The sequence below is a fragment of the Erinaceus europaeus genome, chromosome 7 (assembly GCF_950295315.1).
Source record: "Erinaceus europaeus chromosome 7, mEriEur2.1, whole genome shotgun sequence".
Classification (NCBI taxonomy): Eukaryota; Metazoa; Chordata; class Mammalia; order Eulipotyphla; family Erinaceidae; genus Erinaceus; species Erinaceus europaeus.
Genome location: NC_080168.1, coordinates 111,119,772 through 111,141,903, shown reverse-complemented (window position 1 = coordinate 111,141,903; position 22,132 = coordinate 111,119,772). Strand labels below are relative to the sequence as shown.

The 22,132-nt window shown below is 45.4% G+C and overlaps 1 long non-coding RNA gene across 1 annotated transcript; it reads left to right on the top strand.

The window, feature by feature from the left end:
* Nucleotides 1-2,354: 2,354 nt before the first annotated feature.
* On the top strand, nucleotides 2,355-13,981 carry LOC132539503 (uncharacterized). Its single transcript, XR_009550839.1, has 2 exons — nucleotides 2,355-2,494; nucleotides 13,635-13,981. It is a non-coding gene; the product is annotated as an uncharacterized LOC132539503 (long non-coding RNA).
* The last annotated feature ends 8,151 nt before the right edge of the window (nucleotides 13,982-22,132 follow it).

Here is a 22,132-nt window from a genome sequence, read left to right as displayed (position 1 = left end):
ACTACATCCGTACAATATTCCAACATCTACCTCCCACCCCATCCTGTAAGACATTTCTTAAGTAAACAAAGTCCATCACAAAAAGATAATACTTTATGATTCCCCTTATGTGAAGTACTCCGAGTCACATTCATAGAGATAGAGGCAGAATGGTGGGTATTGCGGGGGAAAGAATGGCTTAGTGAGTGTGAAGGTGGATGGAGGCAGTGGTCACACAACATGAACATATTTAACGCCACAGAGCTGTCTGTATACGTATAGTAGCTAATATGATTGAAATAGCTAACGTGCTAAGTATATATTAGCATATATAAAAAGTAATTAAAAAAAGGAAAACTTTGCGACTGAGTGGTAACTCATTTGGTTGCGCACACACATTTCCATATACAAGGGCCTTAGTTCAAGCCCCTGGGCCCCACTTGCAGAGGGGAAGCTTCCTGAGAACTGGAGCACTGTTTCAGGAGTCTCTTCTTTTCTCCGTCTGTCCCTCTCTCTGTTTACCTTTCACCCTCTTAAAAAAAAAACACGAGACAGGACAGAGTCTTTGTATTCACTGCTCTCTGAGAAATACATCATGGTGGTTTCCCTCACCCACTTCTCTAATTGTTGAAGAATCAACTGCTTAGTGAGGTCTTCTCAAACCACTGATTTTATTTATTTATTTACTTACCTTTTCCATAATATTTATTTTATTTGTTTTTGAGGTAACCTTGATTTATAAGACTATAAATGTTTCATAAGTACAGTTTCACACCTCTTCAAAGTATGTGACTACACCACACCCCACCACAGCACCGATGCCCCTCTGTCAAAGTCCACTAGACCCCTCCCCCCCACAGTGCCCAGCCTTGTTGGCAGTTTCAGTTCTGCAGCCCAAGTCCAAAGGCTTGTTTTCATTTGACTTTGCTTGCCTCCCTTCGCTTGGTTTCTTTATTTACTCCATGTAGATGAGATCATTCTCTATCTTTCATTTATATAAGGCCATTTCGTATTTCTCGTTGGGCTGGTTTAGTACTGAACCACCAACTTTAAAATCGTAGCTCCTACCTTGAGCGTATCTTAATCTTTTCTTGTTGTATTTCCCACTGTAGCACCGACTGTAATTCAACACAGGATGTATGTGTATTCTTTTTTTAAAATTTTTTAATTATATTTATTTATTTATTCGATAGAAACAGCCAGAAATTGAGAGGGAAAGGGGAAGAGAGGAAGAGAGATGGAGAGACACCTGCAGCACTGCTTCACCACTTGTGAAACTTTCCCACTGCAGGCGGGAACTGGGGACTTGAACCTGGGTCCTTGAGCATTGTAACATATGTGCTCAACCAGGTGCGCCACCACCTGGCCCTGATGTATGTGTATTCTTATTACCTGCTTTTTTCTTTCTTCTTTTTTTTTTCTTTTTGTCTGATGCCTCCTACAGGAATATAAGCAATTTGAGTGGAGGGATTTCTGTGTGTTTCCCTTTGTATCCACAGTATTGAGTAGTTGGGGACCAGTAAATATTTGTTGAATGAATGCATGGTCATGACTAGACACAGGCTTTTAGAGAAGGCATCCACAGAAAGAGAAAGTGGGAACATTCCATTTGTCATTTGACTTGATTAACTTGTTTCTACCAGATCTTGGCTATGTGATTTAGACCCTAGTTTTCATGGTAGCCTTTGCTCTGTTTATCTTTTCTTTTTTCAAATGATTTTTTTTTATTATCTTTATTTATTTAGTACATAGAGACAGCCAGAAGTTGAGAGGAAGAGGGAGGCAGAGAGGAAGAGAGACAGAGAGACACCTGCTGCACTGCTTCCCCACTTGTGAAGCTTTCCTTATGCACGTGGGGACTGGGGGCTTGAATCCAGGTCCTTGCACATTATAACATGTGCACTCAGCCAGGTGTGCCACCACCCAGCCGCTCTTTCTTTGCTTCCTTCCTTCCTTCCTTCCTTCCTTCCTTCCTTCCTTCCTTCCTTCCTTCCTTCCTCCCTTTCTTTCTTAAATTTTATTTATTATTGGATGGAGACAGAGAAATTGAAAGTGGAGGGGGAGACAGAGAGGGAGAGAGACAGAGAGACATCTCCAGACCTGCTTCACTGCTTGTGAAGCATCTCCCCTGCAGGTGGGGAGCCGGAGGCTTGAACCCAGATCCTTGCACAGGTCCTAGGGCTTTGTACTACGTGTGCTTAACTTGGTTATGGGCCACTTCCTGGTGCCCTATTTACCTTTTCTTATGTATTCTGAACTGCTCTTCTCTAGAAGGGTTGACATACTACTGACAGCACACATTACTGTGTAAAGTTCTTACCTTGAGAACTCAAAGCCTCCGTGCTCTTTTGTTCCTGATCCTGCGCGCACACACACACATACACACACACACACACACACACACACACACACACACACACACACACACACACACACACACACACACACACACACACCATAGCTGCAAGAATGCTTGAATTAGGATTTGGAAATGTTGGAGAACCTCAGACGGCAGGTAAGGAACATTTTATAATTGCTTGTTTGAGAGAAACTGGTTTGATTGGTTCTGGATTTTTATTCTCTGGAAATTTTGAGAATGAGAGAATTTACATAATTTGGGGCCAGGAAATGAGCTTCATGTAGAAGGACTGATATATTCACCAGAGATGCTTTCTTTTTTTTTCCTTTCTTCCTTTATTTATTTCTTCCTTCCTTCATTTCTTTCTATTTTTTTAAAATTTATTTTTATTTTGGACGCTGGGAAGTGGCACACTTGGTTAAGCACACATAGTACTAAGTGCTAGGACCCATGCAAGGATCCGGGTTTGAGCTCCTGGCTCCCTACATGCAGGGGAGTCGCTTCACAAACTGCAAAATCAGGTCTGCAGGTGTCTGTTTTTCTCTCTTCCTCTCTATGTCCCCCTCCTCTCTCAATTTCTCTCTGTCCTATTAAATAAAATAGAAAAAATGGCCTCCAGGAGCAGTGGATTCATAGTGCAGGCACTGAGCCCCAGCAATAACCCTGGAGGCCAAATATATATATATATTGCTACCAGGGTTATCATTGGGGTTTGGAACCTGCTTCCACTGCTCCTGGTGGATATTTTTCTCCTTCCCCCTTTCTATTTTACTGGATAGGCCAGAGAGAAGTTGAGAGGGGAGGGGGAGAAGTTGAGAGGGAGAAAGAGAGACACCTGCAGACCTGCTTCACCACTTGTCACCCCCCCCCCCCACAGGTGGGGAGTGGGGGCTTGAATTGGGGCCCTGCTGCATGGTAATGTGCACTTAACTGTGTGCATCACTGCCCAGCGCCCCCCCCCCCGAGATATTTTCTTTAAAGTCCACTTTCCTGAGACCTGAAAATATTCCTTCAACAGCCTCATCAGTCTTTCTCTCTCCTTTCTTTAGCAACTTCTAGCAAAAACAATTTGCATTCAGATTCCACTTGGAAAGACTCAGCAGAAGCCTGAAGGCCAAACTTCCTTATTGGCAGGACTGGCAATATGGAACTTAGGGAACCAGTGGAACTTTCTTGGGGAAATGTTTTGAAATGGAAAGGTCCAGAGTGAGGGCAGTGCCCTTTTTTAGAGAAAGAGGCATGAACACAATGACCTCTAGGACCAAGGAGAGTGGGTGGGGTTGGCTGGGAAAGCAAGACAGCCTGCAATTTAGTGGGTGGATTGTTGGATTTGACATGAGTTCTTCTTGGCTACTTGGGATGGAGCTTTTGTTTTGGAGTTTGGAATGAGCTCAGAGACTGAGAAACCCAGGGAGGAGGAGGGAGGGCAGGAGGGAGCCGGGGGCATTATGGAATTCATACAAGCTGGCTTCATGTTCCCTGGCCTCTCTCTGCACCTCCCCTGCCCAAACACCTCCTTTGGGAGAGTCTGTTTCCTAATAAACTGAGATTCGTAGAACCAGGACCCACACTGGGAAACGTCGTAGAAAAAGATGGTTGTATGTGTTTTAGTTTTTGGTTTCTGCCTCTGTCAGCTCTCTCTCTCTCTCTTTTCATCTTCTTCTTACCAACCCCCCACCCCACAAAAATCCCCCCTACCAATTTGTGAGCCGACCCCTGTCCTGGGCAGTGAGGGCTGGGCATAAGAGTATGGAATTCGGGAGTCAGGTGGTAGTGCAGCGGGTTAAGCGCACTTGGCGCAAAGTGCCAGGACCGGAATTAAGGACCCGGGTTCCAGCCCCCGGCTCCCCACCTGCAGGGAGTTGCTTCACAAGTGGTGAAGCAGGTCTGCAGGTGTCTATCTTTCTCTCCCCCTCTCTGTCTTCCCCCCCTCCATTTTTCTCTGTCCTATCCAACAACAATGGCATCAATAACAACAATAAACACTACAACAATAAAACAGCAAGGGCAACAAAAGGGAATAAATAAATATAAAAAAATTTAAAAAAAAGAGTATGGAATTCCGGAGGTATGTGGATCCTGGACCTATCCCCTGGAAGCTTTTAGACTATAAAGAAATGTAAGAGACACAACCAGGACACCACTAGACAGAGAGGGAGAATTCTTTAAAAAAATTTTAAAAAAATATTTATTTATTTTCCCTTTTGTTACCCTTGTTGTTTTTTTATTGTTGTTGTACATATTATTGTTGCTGTTATTGATGTCATCATTGTTGGATAGGACAGAGAGAAATGGAGAGAGGAGGGGAAGACAGAGAGGGGCAGAGAAAGACAGACACCTGTAGACCTGCTTCACTGTCTGTGAAGTGACTCCCCTGCAGGTAGGGAGCTGGGGCTTGAACCGGGAACCTTACACTGGTCCTGCGCTTCATGCCCAGTGCGCTTAACCCCCTGTGCTACTGCTGGAGAGAGGGAGAATTCTTACAGCTGAGCAGCAGGCGAGCTGAAAGTGCTGGTGTGGTAAGCAGGAAGGTCAGAGCTGGGCAACCAGCAACCAGTCAAGATAGTGCAGGAAAGGCTTCCTGGAAGTGGAGGCGAGGTTGTGGGTCAGGTCTGAGAAGGTTAGAGGGACAAGACTGAACAGGGCAGGTAGCTTACACAGGCCAAAGGCTCACTGCATGAAGCAGAGGTCAGGTTTACTTGGCTACAAGGCTGATAGGAATGAGATGAGGGGTTTGAGGGCAGGAAGAGGTAGCATTATGGAAGTACGCTGGCAGCTGGGCAGAAGAGAAACGATGGGTATAATTGCAGAGGACTGTGGGAGAGGGTGTTTCTGAACATTACATCTGAGCATATTTCTCTCTATTGTTAGAGGCTGTACTGCAGTTAGGCCTGTTCAGGATTTCAGCCACATGCTTGATGTTTTCTTCTGTTAGTTTATTTGTTCAGCCTGCTTCTGGAATATGCTCGTTTCATTTCCATGTTCTGTTCTTTTGTCTTTGCTTCTCTCACTTTGTGTGTAGGTCTACTTTCATTCATCTTCAGTGAAAGAGGGAAGGGCTTAAGGAGCAGCCTGCAAAACAAAGTTGAGGGAAAGAGAGATTGTCTCAAGTATTGCCTGCCCCTGCCCCTGCTGTCATAGCTCAGGGTCCATAGATGGACTTCAGAGCAGTAGGCAACTGAGGTGAGTTACCTCAGAGATCTGTGATTAAAAAACTAAGACATAAACAGTTACGAGTCACTGCTTTGCTCTTTGTTTGGATCTTGGTGGCTGAGGACAGCTCAGCAGTGAAATGAGTGTCGCATAATTAGTGCCAGCTACAGGTACCTCCACAGATAGTTGAGGCAGGAGAAAGAGGAATCGGGAAAGGGAAGTGGGTTCAGGGCAAACTAGCAGGGGGAGGATGTACCATCTTCCTTTGTTCCCTGCTTTTTATTTTTATTTTTATAGCTGGTACTCATTTTTACTGTCCAGATTCTGTCATTAACAGAATTGTGAACCCTCTTCAGTTTCAATCAATGGGGCGGAAACCATTTATCAGGATGTTTGGGGCAGGAGGGGTTCAGGAAGTGGGATAGGGAATGGCAAGAACAAAGTTTCTAATTATTTTTAGGATGAAAAAAATAATTTAGGCCATTGTAAATACTGTCTTAGCTTATTATGAATGCGGTGGTACAGTGGGTTAAGCACACGTGGCACAAAGCACAAGGACCGGCATAAGGATCCCGGTTCAAGCCCCTGGCTCCCCACCTGGGTCACTTCACAAGCAGTGAAGCAGGTCTGCAGGTGTCTCTCTCTCCCTCTCTCTGTCTTCCCCTCCTCTCTGTTCCTTGGCTGTTTCTAATGTACATAAATAGCACAGTCCTATAGACCTCAGCCTCCTTTTACAAATTCCCAGTGTTGTTTCTGAGAGCCCCTCTTGCTGCCATGGTAAGCCTGCTTGGCTATCTCTGCTGGCCGTCCTCTGTTCCAAGGGTTGCATAAAGCACACTTCACTCACCTATTCCTCTAGGAAGAGGCATTTGCATTGCTTGCAACTTCTTCCCACCCCAAACAGACCTGTGATGAGTGCCCTCAGACTGGCCTCTTTATGGACCTTGCAGGTGTGTATTTCTTTAGGATATATGTCTCGGAGTGGAGTTCATAGGTTGGAATGAAGGATGTGAATGTACTTAGTTCCACTAAGGCTGTGCTTTGGTGTGGTGGTCCCAGTTACATTCCCAGTGACAGTGTGTGTGTGTGTGTGTGTGGGGGGGGGGGAGTTTGTATCTTTTCATTTGATTAGCAGATTGATCCAGCAAGCTAAGTGTTACTATTCCCATTTTATGGACAAGTAAAGTGAGGCTTAGAGACACTAAGTAAGTTTTCCAAGTTTATATAGTCCAGTGGACTTTTTTTGACATACCTTTTTTTTTTTTGCTTTCACCACTATTGTGACCAGCATTACTTGTCCCAGAATTCAGTTCAAACACCCCTAGGCAAAGGTAGGACTGTTGTTATTGCTATTATTATCATCATGATTTATGCCGTTTCGTTCTCCTAATCAGCTCTTCCCTTTAGGGCTCCTTAAGATAGAAGACAAATTCATGAAGTTCAAGAAGCCACTAGAGGAGAGCTCTGGCCTCCTCTCAATCTCAGCTCCTCTTAGGATCTGGTGTGCTGGGGTGGGAGTTGTGCACAGGCCCAGCAAAGCCCTGGGGAAGGATGCTGGCGTAGCATAGCAAGACGCCTGGAGTTTGGGTCTCAGACAGTTTTTGTTCAAATCTCAGCTCCATTTAAATTATTATTTATTTCTTTTTAAATTTTCCTTGAATGGGTTCTTTATTTAGTCTCTATTTTATTTGATAAGACAAAGAGAAATTGATGGAGGAGAGAGAGAGAGAAAGACAGACAGAGACAGAGACACATACGGCACTGCTTCACTACTTATGAAGCTTTCCTTCTGTAGGTGGGGGCTAGGGGCTTGAACCTTGGTCCTTGTGCCTGGTAAAATGGGCACTTAACCAGGTGTGTCACCACCAGGCCTTAGTTGCTTTATTTTAATGAGAGAGATACAGAAGGAAAGACACCAAGAGAGGCCAAGGGCAGTGCTCAGCTCTGGTTTATGGTACAGTGGATTGAACTTGGGGTTTGGGAGCCTCAGGCCTGGGCTTTTTGTTTGCACAATCATTATGCTGTCTCCTCCACACCCATCATTTATAGTTATTCTGTGATCCTCACAGATTTCTGAGTTCTTCCAAGCCTTGGTTTCCTGATATGTAAAATAATGATAACAAGATGATTTCTCTCTTAAAATTATTATGAGGAAGTTCAGGTGAATATTTAATGTAGAGTATATAGCAAATATCTAATAAATATTAGTTATTATTATTATTATTACATTTGAGTCTTAATTTTCCAGTGCTTATTGTAAATTAGTAGACCTATGATTCCAAAATAATTTATCACCAGCATATATGAAGGTGTCTAATTAGAGTCTTTAGAACATCAATGTAAATAATAGGGAATAAATCCTTTTATTTTCTTGTGAGGACTAACTACTGGGCTTAAGTTGTAGTGGGTGATTTGAGGCTAGTGATTTAGACAGACAAATTGATTTTCAAAGTTTGGGGGGACTTTGGGTTATATTTAAACATTCCATTAAATATTAGGGAGATTATGTTAAGTACATGTTGCATAAGCTAAGTCCTTTGCAAGCCTTATTTTAACTTGATCTGCCGCAAGCCTAGGAAGGATTTACATTCATTTCTGTTTGACAGTTGTGGAAAGTAAAGCCCAGAGAGGTTAAGTGACTTGTCCAGAGTCACCTGACTATGGGGTAGAACTGAGATATGGAGGCAATAAATCTTCCCGCAGAGCATTTATTTATTTATTTATTTATTTGCCACCATGGTTATTGCTGGGGCTTGGTGTCCTACTGTTCCTGGAAGCTAATTTTTCTCTTTTGTTGCCCTTGTTGTTTATCACTGTTGTTGTTATCATTGTTGTTGCTGTCATAATTGTTGTATAGGACAGAGAAAAATCGAGAGAGGAGGGGAAGACAGAGAGAGGGAAAGAAAGATAGACACCTGCAGAACTGCTTCACCGCTTGTGAGGTGAACGACCCCCTGTAGGTGGGGAGCCGGGGTCTCTAACTGGGATTCTTGGACAGGTCCTTGCGTGCTCAGCCCGCTGCTCTGCTGCCCACCCACCCCCATCCTGCTTTTACTTTTAACTGCTGGACTGTGTTGCTCTCCTAGGAAGGAAGGGCTTAGAATCTCTTCTGCTTTAAATTAGGACAATTTTCTTTCAGCTAGGTTGGTTTAGAGCCGACAAGGGAAATAAAGCGCTAGTTGGAAAAAGAATTTCCAGAAAGGGGAAAGGATAGAGCATGAGGTTTGAAAATGTTCCCCAGCTGTTTCTGTCTGCGAAGGTGAGAACCTCTGGCCCAGAGGATGTCCCCCCTAGATAGGAGGGTTGAATAGAACACCTTTAGAAAGCATGGCTTCTCTGAGTGGACTTGGGTGGTTCCTTCCTTGTAACCAAAGACAGCCTGGTATTTTGAAAACGAGCATCCTCACAGACAAGCTGTTCTTTATCACCTGTGTGTGGCGTAAGCATGCCATAAATTATCTGTGGTCAAGGTTTTTTCACCGTCAGTTTTCCCTTCACACTTTTCATTTTGATTGCCTTCTACAAGCAGTGTAATACCACTTATATATTTACCCGAGTCAGATTTATAAAGGCCGCTTGGTTACGAAGTTATGTATCTCAAAGTCAGGTAGATGGGGCTTCTGGACTCTGTGTTCTTCCAGGTTTTCTCTTCTCTGTTTGTACCTTTGTTCAACAGATATTCATTGAGCACCTAACTAGGAGTCCCACGGAGGAGAGAGCTTAGCTGGGATTTTGGCACATCTGGTAGATAAATAGCAGATGGGGTAGACCATGAGGGTACACAGGAGACAGATCAGTTCCAGCATGAGAATCAAGGGAGGGTTCTTCTTGGAAGAAGCAGTTTCTGAGCTGAGAATTGAAAAATAACTAAGCGTTAGCTCTTAGCTAAGTGAAGGGGGCTGAAGACCCTGTAGAGACATCAGAACAAGGCAAATCTAGAATTTCTGGCTAAGGAGTTAAGTTTTCCCATGAGGGTAGTGGGAGGGGTTTTTCAGCTGGTTAGGAAAGGAGGGGCTGGAATGGGGGACTCAGTCAGAATTGTAGTGTAGCAAGATTCCATGAGGGGGGGCAGTGAGATAGCTCAGCTAGCAGGGCACCTGCCTTGCACACTTTGTGGAGTGTGTCATGGCACTGAGGAAGTGTGGTCATATCTCTCCCTATTGCTCTGTCTGTCTGTCTGTCTGCCTGTCTCTCTATCTAAGAAGGCCACCTAGAGTGTTGAAATTTACACACATGCAAGGCCCCAAAGACAACAAAAAGGGAAAGATTCTGTGAGTTAACAGTTGATTTTATGGGATTAGACAGTGACACACCTGGAAAAGTATACATGTTACCATGTGCAAGGACCCGGGTTCAAGCCCCCAGTTTCCATTTGCAAGGGGGAATTCATGAGCAGAGAAGTAGTGCTGCAGGCTGGTCTCTCTCCCTCCCCCCCTCTTTAAATTTTTATTTATTATTGGATAGAGACAGAGAGAAATTGAGAAGGAAGTGGACATAGAGAGAGAGAGAGACAGAGAGACACCTGCAGCTCTGCTTCAAGACCGCTCATAAAGCTTTCCTCCTGCGGGTGGGGATCAGGGACTTAAACCTTTGTCCTTGTGCATTGTAATGTGTGCACTTAACCAGGTGCACCACCGCTTGGCTGGTGTCTCTCTCTCTCTCCCTCTCTTCACCTTCTCTATTGATTTTTCTCTATCTCTATCCAATAAATAAAAGGAAAGATAATAAAAAAGAATTGATTTTATTGTCTTGCTTGTGAGTAAACTGTGATGCTGAAACTGGCGAGTAGCAGACAGAGCATTGAGATGGGTTTGTAGGGGGGAGGCCTGACCCAGCAGGGGCTCCTTTCGCTGATCTATAGAAAAGTTTGATTTGATCATTTGTCTGTAACCCTTTCCCCGCCCCAGCCCCCTTCCCCCCAACATGCCTTGGAAAAGCTCTTAAAACCAAAGCCCCAACAAGGAGGAGAGTGTGGGCCTCGTGACTTGTTTTTTTCTGCTCCCTTCCACTCATTTCCGGGGATCGCTGTGAACCTCTCATCTAAAGTCTTGTCCCCTGTGAGGAGGGGACCATTTGACTAGCAGCAGGGGAGTGGGGGAAAGGAGGAACCACACGCAGGCTCATTCATTAAGAAAATACATTTGGCACATTCAGACAATAGTTTGAGCGAGTTTAAAATAACTCCTCGTGAAAAATTAATAGGGAGTTATAAGTGAGTGTTTTAATACGAGCTCACAGAATAGGGCAGCTTGTGGGACGGCTGGCGGCTGACTTCACAGATGGCGCAGGGTGTTTATAGAGCACAGGATGGGATGGCCAGCCGGCACAAGTGAGCTCACCTCCCCAAAGCCCTGGGAAGGCAGGAGACAGAAGGAACTATTTGGGGTTGTGAGTACAGAGCCAGCTGACTTATTGTTTCTCGACCCTACCCGCCACATTTCTAGCTGGGGACTGCAAAACTGTGGGTTTTGCCTGAGTGCTTTGGGTGAGGCTTCCTGAATGTCAAAATTCATGACAATTCTTTTTGGCCCTTCTTAGTGGTAGACCTTGAGTTGGCCATTGTTTCCGTTTCTTCACTTTTTTCTCATCCAGTTCCTCTCTTTCTTGCTGGCGGTGATGAAGTCACTTCCCCTTTCAGTCTCTTCCTGTCATCATGGCACCCCTGTGGTCCTCAGTGACTGAGCAGAGAATTGGATCCTACATTCTTTGGAGTGGGAGATGGAGAGTTCAGAGTGAGAAAAAAGGAAGCCAAAGTGACCTTGGCATTTAGGGGGTAAGGGCTTGAAGACTGGGGTGGGACACACCAAAATCTGTACTTTCAGCTCAGATGATATTTAAAAAATGGTTCTGTAATTGCAACGAGGCCCTCTAGGCCGTGAATTAATGTGTCATAACTCACGCCCAAGCACTGCGCAAACATCCCGCGTGTGAATTATTGCACAATCAATTCATGCCCTGTTGTGTCTTACAGCTTAATTAGTACATGAAGCTACATGAGTTAGACGAACCCAAATGGGATTATGTCATGTGGTGCGTAAAAAAGTAGAATGTTGGAAGGTATTTGGCGCTTTTTCTGGGGCTTGGGGGTGGGGACTAGGGAGCAGGGCTGGATTTTCTATGACATCCTTTGGGGTCCATTTCTCTGATACTGGGCTGCAACACGTGACGTGACCTCTGCACTTTGGCAATTGAATAATGGGCTCAGAAAATGTTTATTTGTGTTCTATCTTAAACATTATGGAGGAAGGGCACATATAAGATGAAATATGGCCCCTGCCCTTAAGGAGTATTCATATATATATTTACAGATTTTGATTATTAATGAGAGACACTGGAGGAGGGAGAAAGAGAACCAGAGCATCACTCTGGGACATGTGCTGCTGAGGACCTCATGCTTGAAAGCCCAATGCTTTATCCACCACGTCACCTCCTGGACCACAGGGTGGTTTATATTCTTCCTTCCTTCCTTTTTTTTTTTTTTTTTTGCGTCCAGGGTTATCGTTAGGGCTTGGTGCCTGCACTATGAATCTGCTGCTCCCGGAGGCCATATATATATATATATATATATATTTTTTTTTTTCCATTGTTGTTGTTGCTGTTGCTGTTGTTGTTGGATAGGACAGAGAGAAATTGAGAGAGGAAGGGAAGATAGAGAGGGTGAGAGGAAGATACCTGCAGACCTGTTTCACTGAAGGTGAGGAGCCAGGGGCTCAATCCGGGATCCTTGCGCCGGTCCTTGCGTTTTGCTCTGTGTGTGCTTAACCCAGTGCGCTACTGCCCTGCCCCGGTGTTTTATATTCTAACACAAGGGGAAGGTGTAGCTGCTATAGGAAGTGGAGACTGAAGTGCGCCATCTCCACACAAACAGAGTGCTGAGGGGATTCAGAGGAAGAGCATCAGTTTCAGCTGGTACAGGGGCGGATGGTTAAATCAAAGGGGACTTTGTAGAAGAAAGATATTTTACGTTGGCTCTTTTCAAGGGCTGGTAGGATTTTCCCCCACATGGGAGGCAGGGAGAGAGTCTCGGCAGTGAGGGACTTCAGCACAAGGGAAGCAGTGCCCTGAGCTCCCTGAGCGGACTGTGCAGCCAGGCCAGGGCTATGGGAAGGGTGTTGAAGCCAGGCTCTGATGCTGAAGCCACTGCCGTGTGGAGAATGCTCAGGGCCGGGCCTTCTGCCTGGAAATATCTACCCCCTTGAACTTTAACCTTTCTCTGTTGTTTGCTTCAACCCCCTTTCTCAGAAAGTGTACAGTTGAGAGCCAAGTGTCCTGGGTTCTAGGCTTGTTTCCGCTGCTGATGAGCAAGGTCAAGGTGACCCTGAGCAAGCTGCTCGGTTCCTTCAGTGCTTTTCTTCTTTCTCCCCAGCCTGAGAGGAGCAAAGTGATACCTTCTAAAGTTTAGTTTAGTTTAGTTTTATTTATTTTAATTTTTAAAATGTATTATTGGATAGAGACAACCAGAAATTGAAAGGAGGGGGGAGATAGGGAGAGAGACAGAGAGACACCTGCAGCCCTGCTTCACCACTCGTGAATCTTTCCCCCTGCATGTGGGGACCAGAGGCTCAAACTGGGTCCTTGTGCATTTCAATGTGAGCGTTTAACCAGGTACACCACCACCAGGCTCTAGTGTTTATTTATTTATTATGGTTCAAGGGTTTTCTCTGATCCATGAAGAAGTCATTTCCTCTTTCTCTCCATCTTCTGTCCTGTTATTCTCAACAAGGTCTCCCTCCTGTGTTTGGAACCAACTGACAGTCAAGAGACAGATGAAGGATTAAATTGTTAATTTAAGTCTGTAGTCAGATTCACTTACAAATACCACACCACTAAGTTAGACACCCCTCAACACAACGAGTGCTAAACATGCACCCCTCCCTTCACAGCACAGAGCCTGCTCTCATTCGCTTTCTCTCGAGCACAAATAGGCTGGCATGCTCCTGTCCTGTGGACAGGCTGCCTCCAGGGGACCAGAGAGAAAATCAATGAAAAGTCCCAGAAAGGGCCAACTGTAGGTCCTCAGTGCCGTTCTTTGAACTCACTCATCAAAGACGTCCGGATGACAGAGGGGTTGTAAAGAGGATAAGGATGGTGTTCTGTTAACAGTTCTCAAACTCTACCTAATGTATATCAATCCCACCTGCAGGATTTGTTCAGGGACAGACTTCCCTGAGATTTCAAGATCAGTGCATCTTGGTGGGGGTCCAGAATTTGCCCTCCTAGCAAGTTCCCAGATGGTGGCTGATGCTGCTGGCCCAGGGACCACACTGAGAACCAAACCTGCAGCCAGAGTGCCGTCACACGGACAGGTGAAGTCAGGCCAATGACTCACTTTTAGCACTTATTTTCATAAAAAAAAAATACCCCAAACCTACCTAAGTTAAAAGCCTATAATTATCGGTGTGTCTTCATTTTCTTCATTTTGTTCCCAGACTCTAGACTCACCCTCAGCACCCATTCAGGTGCTCAGCACTTAATAAACATTTAATGCATGCTGGTATGATTTGATTCAACCTCACACCCCCTCCCTTCCTCCCTCCCTCCCTCCTTCCTCACTTCCTTTGCCCCGCCACCCCTTTCACCTTTAGCATCACTTCATTGAGGGGGTGTTGACTTACAGGACTGTTGTCGCGAGGTACATTTCTACATTTCCCCAAGATAGAGGTCAGAATATCACCCTCCATCACACCCTCATCCTGCTCTGCCACAAGGCCTTAGATCCCCAGCCTCCCACTTAGAGAGCCTCTTCTCCCCTTCGGTGTCCCCAGATCTGCGCAGTAGACCATAGTCTGCTGAAAACCATACTTAGTTCTTTGGTACAGAGGTACAGGGGCTCTCCTTACTTTGAGGTTAGCACTGCTCTTTAAACCTCTGTAGTAATCTTCTAGGAGGGTTGAGTGGGGTTGCACCTGGTAGGGTACACACACCATCATGTGTGAGGACCCCAGTTCAAGCCCCCTGGGACTCACCTGAGTGTGTGTACGGGGGGGGGGAGCTTTACAAGCCATGAAGCAATGCTGCAGGTGTCTCTCTTTCTCTTCTTTTATATTTCCTTTTGTAAAAATTATTTGTTGTTGGATAGAGACAGAGAGAAATTGAGACAGATTGGGGAGGAAGAGAGGAAGAGAGACATCTGCAGCCCTGCTTCACCACTTGTGAAGTTCCCCCCTGCAGGTGGGAACCAGGAACTCAGACCCAGGTCCTTGTGCACTGTAATGTGTGTGCTTAACCAGGTGCACCACTGCCAGAAAAGAAAATAAATGGCTGCCTGGAGCAGTGAAGTCACTGTGCAGGCACCAGTGACTATCAGGTTGAAATAAATAAATATATGAACAGAGTCTTCTAGGCGACTTCTTTGACAAACAACACTCCCCTCATCTTGCCAACATGCAGAACTTGTGCCCGACTGTCTCTGACTTTGCGTGTGCCTGCGTCCTGGTGACTCTCATGTCTGTACCATCATAGCGGGGTCTTGTTTAGGGCCTGAACTGGGTTTTCTCTCTGCTCCAGACCCCACTGCGGGAATAGTGCTATTCGTCCGAAGAGTAACAAGGACAGCACAGCAGGAGAATGCCTGCACTGACCTCCCCACGGCCCTCCCCATTTCTTCCCGTGGAATTTGGGGAGGGGCAGGAAGTAGCAAAGTCAACACCACACCGCGGGCTCCACCTGACTACAGGGAATCTCTGGAGACTAGACTGGCTCCAGCGTGGGCACAACAGGCATCTTTCCCAAAGCAGTTGGTGTTTCGTGTTCTGCTGCAGAAGAAGGTCCAGTATTTTGTTGTTGCATTTATATATGGTGCCTGCCCTAGGAAGGAAGGCTAGGACGCGACTCCTTTGCTGGTGGCATTTCTGACATTTCCAACAGGGAGTAGGCGACACCTGGGAAACTTATTAAAGGCAAGGCTACCCACTGTCTCGCCGATGTCTGCTAATTTTTCTCCTCCTCCTCTTCTTCTTTTTTAAAGAAATTGCTTTACTATCAAATATTTACGTTGTAGACTTAAAAAAAGATTTTTAAACTTTAATTTGCTAGGACAGAGGGATACACATATATATATACCTCGGTTTCACTACTTTGCTTGTGAATCTTTCCCCTGCAAGTGGAGACTGAGGGCTTGAACCCTGCTCCATGCACATAGTACCATGAGCACTTAAACAAGTGTGCCACTGCAAGGCCCCCTACATATTTTGTTTATTTCATTTTTGTGAGAGAGACAGAGAGAAAGGTACAGAGGGTGTGAAACCAGAGCACTGTTTATTTCTGGCATATAGTGGTGTCGGGGACTGAGGTTGGGACCTTGGAATCTCAGGCCTGAAAGTCTTTTGTAAAACCATTATGCTATCTCCCTTTGCCAACTTCTTAAGGTGGAAAAACCTTGTGAGATCATCTAAGATTCTTTGGGGGTGGGGGGAGAGAGAATTCACACTGAAAACTCAGAGAAAGATGGAATCTAAAATAGGAAGAAGTAGGAACTAGATAGAGACAATATAGAATGTAAGTGCTGCTGAAGGGAAGAAACTAGGAAAGAGAGGTTGGTCAGGAGATATCTCCAGAGGCTGGGCACATATGTTATGATGTCCTAGGACCTGAGTTCAAGCCCCCAGCCCCCACCTGTAGGGGTGAAGCTTCCTGAGCAGTGAAGGAGTGAGTGCAGCAGGTGGCTCTTATTCTGTCTCTCATCCCCCCCCCCCCCCTTCAGGGTTGTCGCTGGGGCTTAGTGCCTGCACTAAGAATCCACTGCTCCTGTGGCCGTATTTTTTATTTTTGATAGGACAGAGAGAAATTGAGAGGGGAAGGGAAAATAGAGAGGGAGAAAGAAAAATAGACACCTGCAGACCTGCTTCACTGCTTGTGAAATGACCCCCTACAAGAGGGGAGCCAGGGGCTTGAACCAGGATCCTTGAGCAGGTTCTTGAGCTTTGTACTATGTACACTTAACCTGATGCACCACCACCTGGCCCCCTCTCTCCTTTACTCTCAATTTCTCTGTTCTATCACATAAGAGAGAGAGAGAGAGAGAGAGAGAGAGAGAGAGAGAGATTACAGTCTGAACTGTCAGGAGATAGGGATGATTCTGGATCCTTGTGTTGCAATGTGTGGTCCATGGTTCTAACCTGGGAACTTGTTAGAAATGCAGAAACTTGGGCCTCCACCCAGACCTATTAAATACGAATCTGACCTTCTCACAAGCCCCAGAGGGATCTGTGCTCTTTTGGGTTTGCAAAGCACTAGCCTTAGATGGACAGTGATAGATGCCTGGCCTGACTTGAGCACTGTGGAAAGGCCTGGACTCTTTGGACCTGGGCGCACCAGAGATAGGGCTTCTGCTAGGGCAGAGGGAGGACCGTGAGCCCTGGCGCCCCTCCTTGTCTCCAGGCCTCCCACACCAGTCACTATGCCACGGTTTGGCACTCTGCCCACACTGGGAAGATGCCTGCTGTGCCCACGCTGGAGTCTGCCTGGTCCTCAGGGTCTCCCCTGGGGCAAGCATTGCATAGGTCGGGCCTGCTGCCAACTGTGCTTGCCCTGCTCCATGGGGATGGGTGGGAAGGGACTGCAGAGGTCATGTTAGTCACCCCCTCTGCCTCAGGGTTGTGCTGTCCCTTAATCAAATGAGTGACAATTTGATGGTACTAATTGAGGAGGCTATGGGGGGGGGTTGGAGGGGTTGAAAGGAGAGTTCTTAATGATCTGTAATGAAAATGAGGATATTTTCATCTTTCAAAGGCTTTAAGGAGAGATCAGATGACTTGATAAGGGGTTATACCCTGGCAGGGACCAAATTAATGCTCTTTAAAGGCTCTTTTGATGATTTTTAAATAGGTTAATGACAACATATGTAAGGCATAGAATTGGTGAGAATTGAAGTGATAGAGAGTGGAAAAAAGTTATCAGGTGGGCATTTGGGAGCTTGAAAATTTTAAATAATGTTTATTTATTTATTTATTTATTTATTATGAGGAGGTCCAACTGGAGCACTGTTCACCTCTGGCATATGGTGGTTTTGGGGATGGACCTGCCATCTCTGGGGCCTCAGGCATGCAATTCTGGTACTCTGCCAGGTTGGGCTATCTCTGTGGCCCAAGATAACTTTCTTAATCTTGTGAGAGGTTATGTACCACACACACACCCCACCCTGGTAAGAATGGGTGACCAGGAGAGGCCAGTACAAACAGATTGAGATGGGACATCAAGGAGACATTTCTGAGGCCGGGGGACAGTTGAGGGCGATGGCAGGGTGAAGGCTTGCTGGCCAAACACAGGACCGTATCAGCTTGGGTTGTATCCCCTTCCTGGGGACAGGGAAATACAGAAAACAAACTCTTGTGATCTTTTCTTTCTTTTAAAATATTTATATATTTATTCCCTTTAGTTGCCCTTGTTGTTTTATTGTTGTAGTTACTATTGATGTTGTCATTGTTGGATAGGACAGAGAGAAATGGAGAGAGGAGGGGAAGACAGAGAGGGGAGAGAAAGATAGACACTTTCAAACCTGCTTCACCGCTTGTGAAGCGATGCCCCTGCAGGTGGGGAGCCAGGGGCTCGGAACCGGGATCCTTATGCTGGTCCTTGAGCTTTGCACCACCTGCACTTAATCCACTGCGCTACCACTTGACTCCCATCTCGTGATCTTTTCTATCCCAAGAACTCTACAGTCAGCTCCTGAAATAAAAGCCTGGGACTGGGGGGAGGGCAGGGGGTAGATGTGTGGCATATGTAAGGCAGTGAGCCATGGGGACTATGAACAGTGGAGGTAAAAAAAAAAAACCGATTTCACTAGCACAGTGCCCCCCCCCAAAAAAAAAAAATTCAGAATAGGGCTTGAATGTAGAAAAGCAGGTTGTGTTTTGGCTTTCCATGTCGTTTTAGTGTCCACACACTTGTCCCGTCAACAAGATTTTTTCAAACTCCTAAGGAAGAAGAACAACTTTTTATTTTTTATTTTATTTTTAAATTTCTTTATTGGAGAATTAATGTTTTACATTTGACAGTAAATACAATAGTTTGTACATGCATAACAGTTCCCAGTTTTCCATATAACAATACAACCCCCACTAGGTCCTCTGAATCCTTCTTGGATCTGTATTCTCCTCACCCCACCCCAGAGTCTTTTACTTTGGTGCAATATGCTAATTCCAGTTCAGGTTCTACTTGTGTTTTCTCTTCTGATCTTGTTTTTCAACTTCTGCCTGAGAGCGAGATCATCCCATATTCATCCTTCTGTTTCTGACTTATTTCAAGTAACATGAATTTTTCAAGGTCCATCCAAGACCGGCTGAAAATGGTGAAGTCACCATTTTTTATAGCTGAGTAATATTCCATTGTGTATTTATACCACAACTTGCTCAGCCACTCATCTATTGTTGGACACCTGGTTGCTTCCAGGTTTTGGCTATTACAAATTGTGCTACTAAGAACATATGTGTACACAGATCTTTTTGGATGGATGTGTTGGGTTCCTTAGGATATATCTCCAGGAGAGGAATTGCAGGATCATAGGGTAGGTCCATTTCTAGCCTTCTGAGAGTCTCTAGACTGTTCTCCACAGAGGTTGGACCAATTGACATTCCCACCAGCAGTGAAGGAGGGTTCCTTTGAGCCCACAACCTCTCCGGCATTTGCTGCTGTTACCTTTTTGGATGTATGACATTCTCACAGGACTGAGAACATCTTTTTATTTATTGCTTCTTTTTACCTCCAGTGTTTAGAAAAGATGATGATGCTGGCTGTCATTTGTTGAGCCCTTCATCCTACGCTCTGTTCTGTGATTGTCTCACCTCATGCCGTGGCTGACTGAGGTGCTTTCTGCTGTCTTCACTTTACAGGTGTTGAAGTGAAGGCTCAGAGAGGTGCAGTATTTTGTGCAAAGTGAATATGGAAGCCAAGCTCTGCAGCAACTGTAAAGGGAGCTGGTGCCACTCGTCCTAAGCTCCCTTGGCCCCATGTGAGTGGTAGCTCACAGAGGGGCTGGCAATCACTGGACCTTGATGGCATCTTCAGAGGTAGCTGAAAGATACAGGATACTTCCAATAGTGAATAATGAAAAAACAATTCTGGTTGTCTTTTGGAACATAGTCAGAGACACACTTAGTGACAAATGCAAGCTTCTGCTCAGACATTCCCTCATTCACCTCCACTGTGCCCCACCCTGTAGTCAGGAGCCTGAGGAGGGGTGGGAGGGGCAGGGGAGTGAGGGGACAAGGACACTGGGGATTCCACGTCCATAAAGCAGCTAGCTCACTAGAAGTATGGTGTGTGCAGTAGATGTGTGTGCATTGGGTCAGACATATACAGCAGCGAGTGGGCTGTGCTGACCTTGGTAGGCCTGGATTTGTTATCCTTCTGGGCTAGGGTGTGTGTGTGTGTGTGTGTGTGTGTGTGTGTGTGTGTGTGTGTGTGTGTGTGTGTGTGTTGACACAAATCCTGAAGGAGTTAAACCAGCTATAAGGAACTGGCTGTCTTCCACCCCTGGCCCTGGTTGATGTGTTTGTACCAAACACTGATACTTATTTTTCATCACCTCTCAAGGGAACCTCAATGAGTTTTCTTTCTGGGAAGTTTATGGCTAAGCTGCTGGGCTGCTTTGGGGCTCCTATAAATCTGCTATAATCAGAGGAGGTTTGCAGAGAAAGAGAAACAGCATTCACCAGGCAATCCCCTCCTGTCCTCTGCTTTCTAGCCTGATACATAGAACCCCTTGCGCTCCCCCCCCCCCCCCCCCATGTAACTCACTTCTGCCGCCCTCCTGGAAGCCCTTGGACTGCTGAAACCCCATGCAACCATCATGGCCCAGCTTAAATGTCACCCTCTGCTGAGCCTTCCTGGGTCACCCCAGTCAGAAGCCATTGGTTCCTGTGGACCCTCGGACTCCTTTGGCCTTGCCAGTCTTCGCATTCACTGGCTTATTGCACACCCTCTTCAGTTGTAGGGATTGTGTTTTTGCTTTCTCAACAGTAGTAAGCTTCTGAGTGCTGAGACTCGGCCTTGTATACTTTTATATTCTCTCCTTGGTCTTAACACAGAGGCAAAGAATTCTTCAATCCCTTTAATGAGTGGTATCTAGTTGTTGGGAATGAGATCATGGGTGGAAACGTGGAAGTTGGGAGCATTCTGGATTTTGATTAAGGATATTACTCTTCATGACAGTCTGGACATGATGTTTTTAGATCTTAATTTCAAGAAGCTATTATCTAATGAATTGATTTATTCCCATTTAATTTATTTGTTTATCTTTCATGCAAATATAGAGCTTTTCTCAGTGGGAAATAGATAATGAGCAATAACACAAATCTTCAGATGATTACAGATTGTGAGACATACCTGGAGGAAGTAAGCAGGTTATTCTTGTGTTAAAGAATAACAAGGGGGGCAGTGGCACACTGGTACTAAGCACAAGGACATACACAAGGATCCCAGTTTGAGCCCATAGCTCCCCACTTGCAGGGGAGTTGCTTCACAAATGGTGAAGCAAGTCTGCAGGTCTCTATGTATCTATCATCTATCTCTGTCTTCTCTCCTTTCAATTTCTCTCTGTCTTATCCAGTAAAAATTAAAAATGGCTGCCAGGAGCAGTGCATTCACAATGTAGGCAGTGAGCCTCAGCAGTAACCCTGGAGGCAAAAAAAGAGGAAAGAGTAACAAAGGATAGGGCACCAAAGTAAAACCCTGTGGTGAGGGGGAGGGTGGACATGTGGCTTCCTGGGCCAGGGGTGGGGTGGGGGGAAGGTGTTGGGGTGTTGGGGGTGGGGGTGGGGTGGGATGGGACACAGTCTTTTGGTGGTGGGAATAGGAGTGTACATAAAATGTACACTCCTATTCCTATTAAAATGTAGTCATATAAATCACTAATTAATATGAGAGGGGGAAAATTGATTGTATGTCTCCCAACTTTTTAAAACACAGACTGAGTCTTTTAATACATAGGCTGAGTCTTTGATAGGCGGACTCTCTCAAAAGCCTAGACCAGGTAGATCAGACTCAAATTTCTGGGCATAACATATACAAGATGCTGGGTATTATGCAGCAAACCCTAACAAAGGGACTTTTCAAAGTTAACCCAATTACCAAATAATGTGATGATAATAATCCATTGTCTTCTTGAACCCTAAGACAGCAGGAACCTCACATTTCCACTATAGAGCCTATATTTCCCCCAGTCCTGGAACCTTAGGGTGGGGCCCACTTTCCCGCATGCTTCTCCCAATTCATATCAAATAATATGGCATCCGCCGATTGCAACCTAATCAAAGCAACAAGTGCCACCTCAGCATGCTTCACTTCAGACTGTGTCCAGAGATTTCAGGTGTGGAATGACAACCCTTCAGCTTCATCACTCGGGTGAGACCTTTCCTTTCATAGTATTCTCTAATTCCATCCCAGGTGGTTCACTTCCTAACAAAGTCCCAAAACCTAGATATAGACCAGGTCCCCTGAGATAGAGCATATGTTCACACTTATCCATAAACTAGGGCAAAATATATACCTGAAAACAGAAGTACACTAGAGTTTGCAGTGAGTACCCCCCAACACTTCATCTCCACTATTCAACCTTTGGGTCCATGATTGTTCAATAATTTGCTTGCCTTTTATGTTAACTCTCTTTTTTAGCCACCAGGTTCCAGATGCCATCAGGATGCT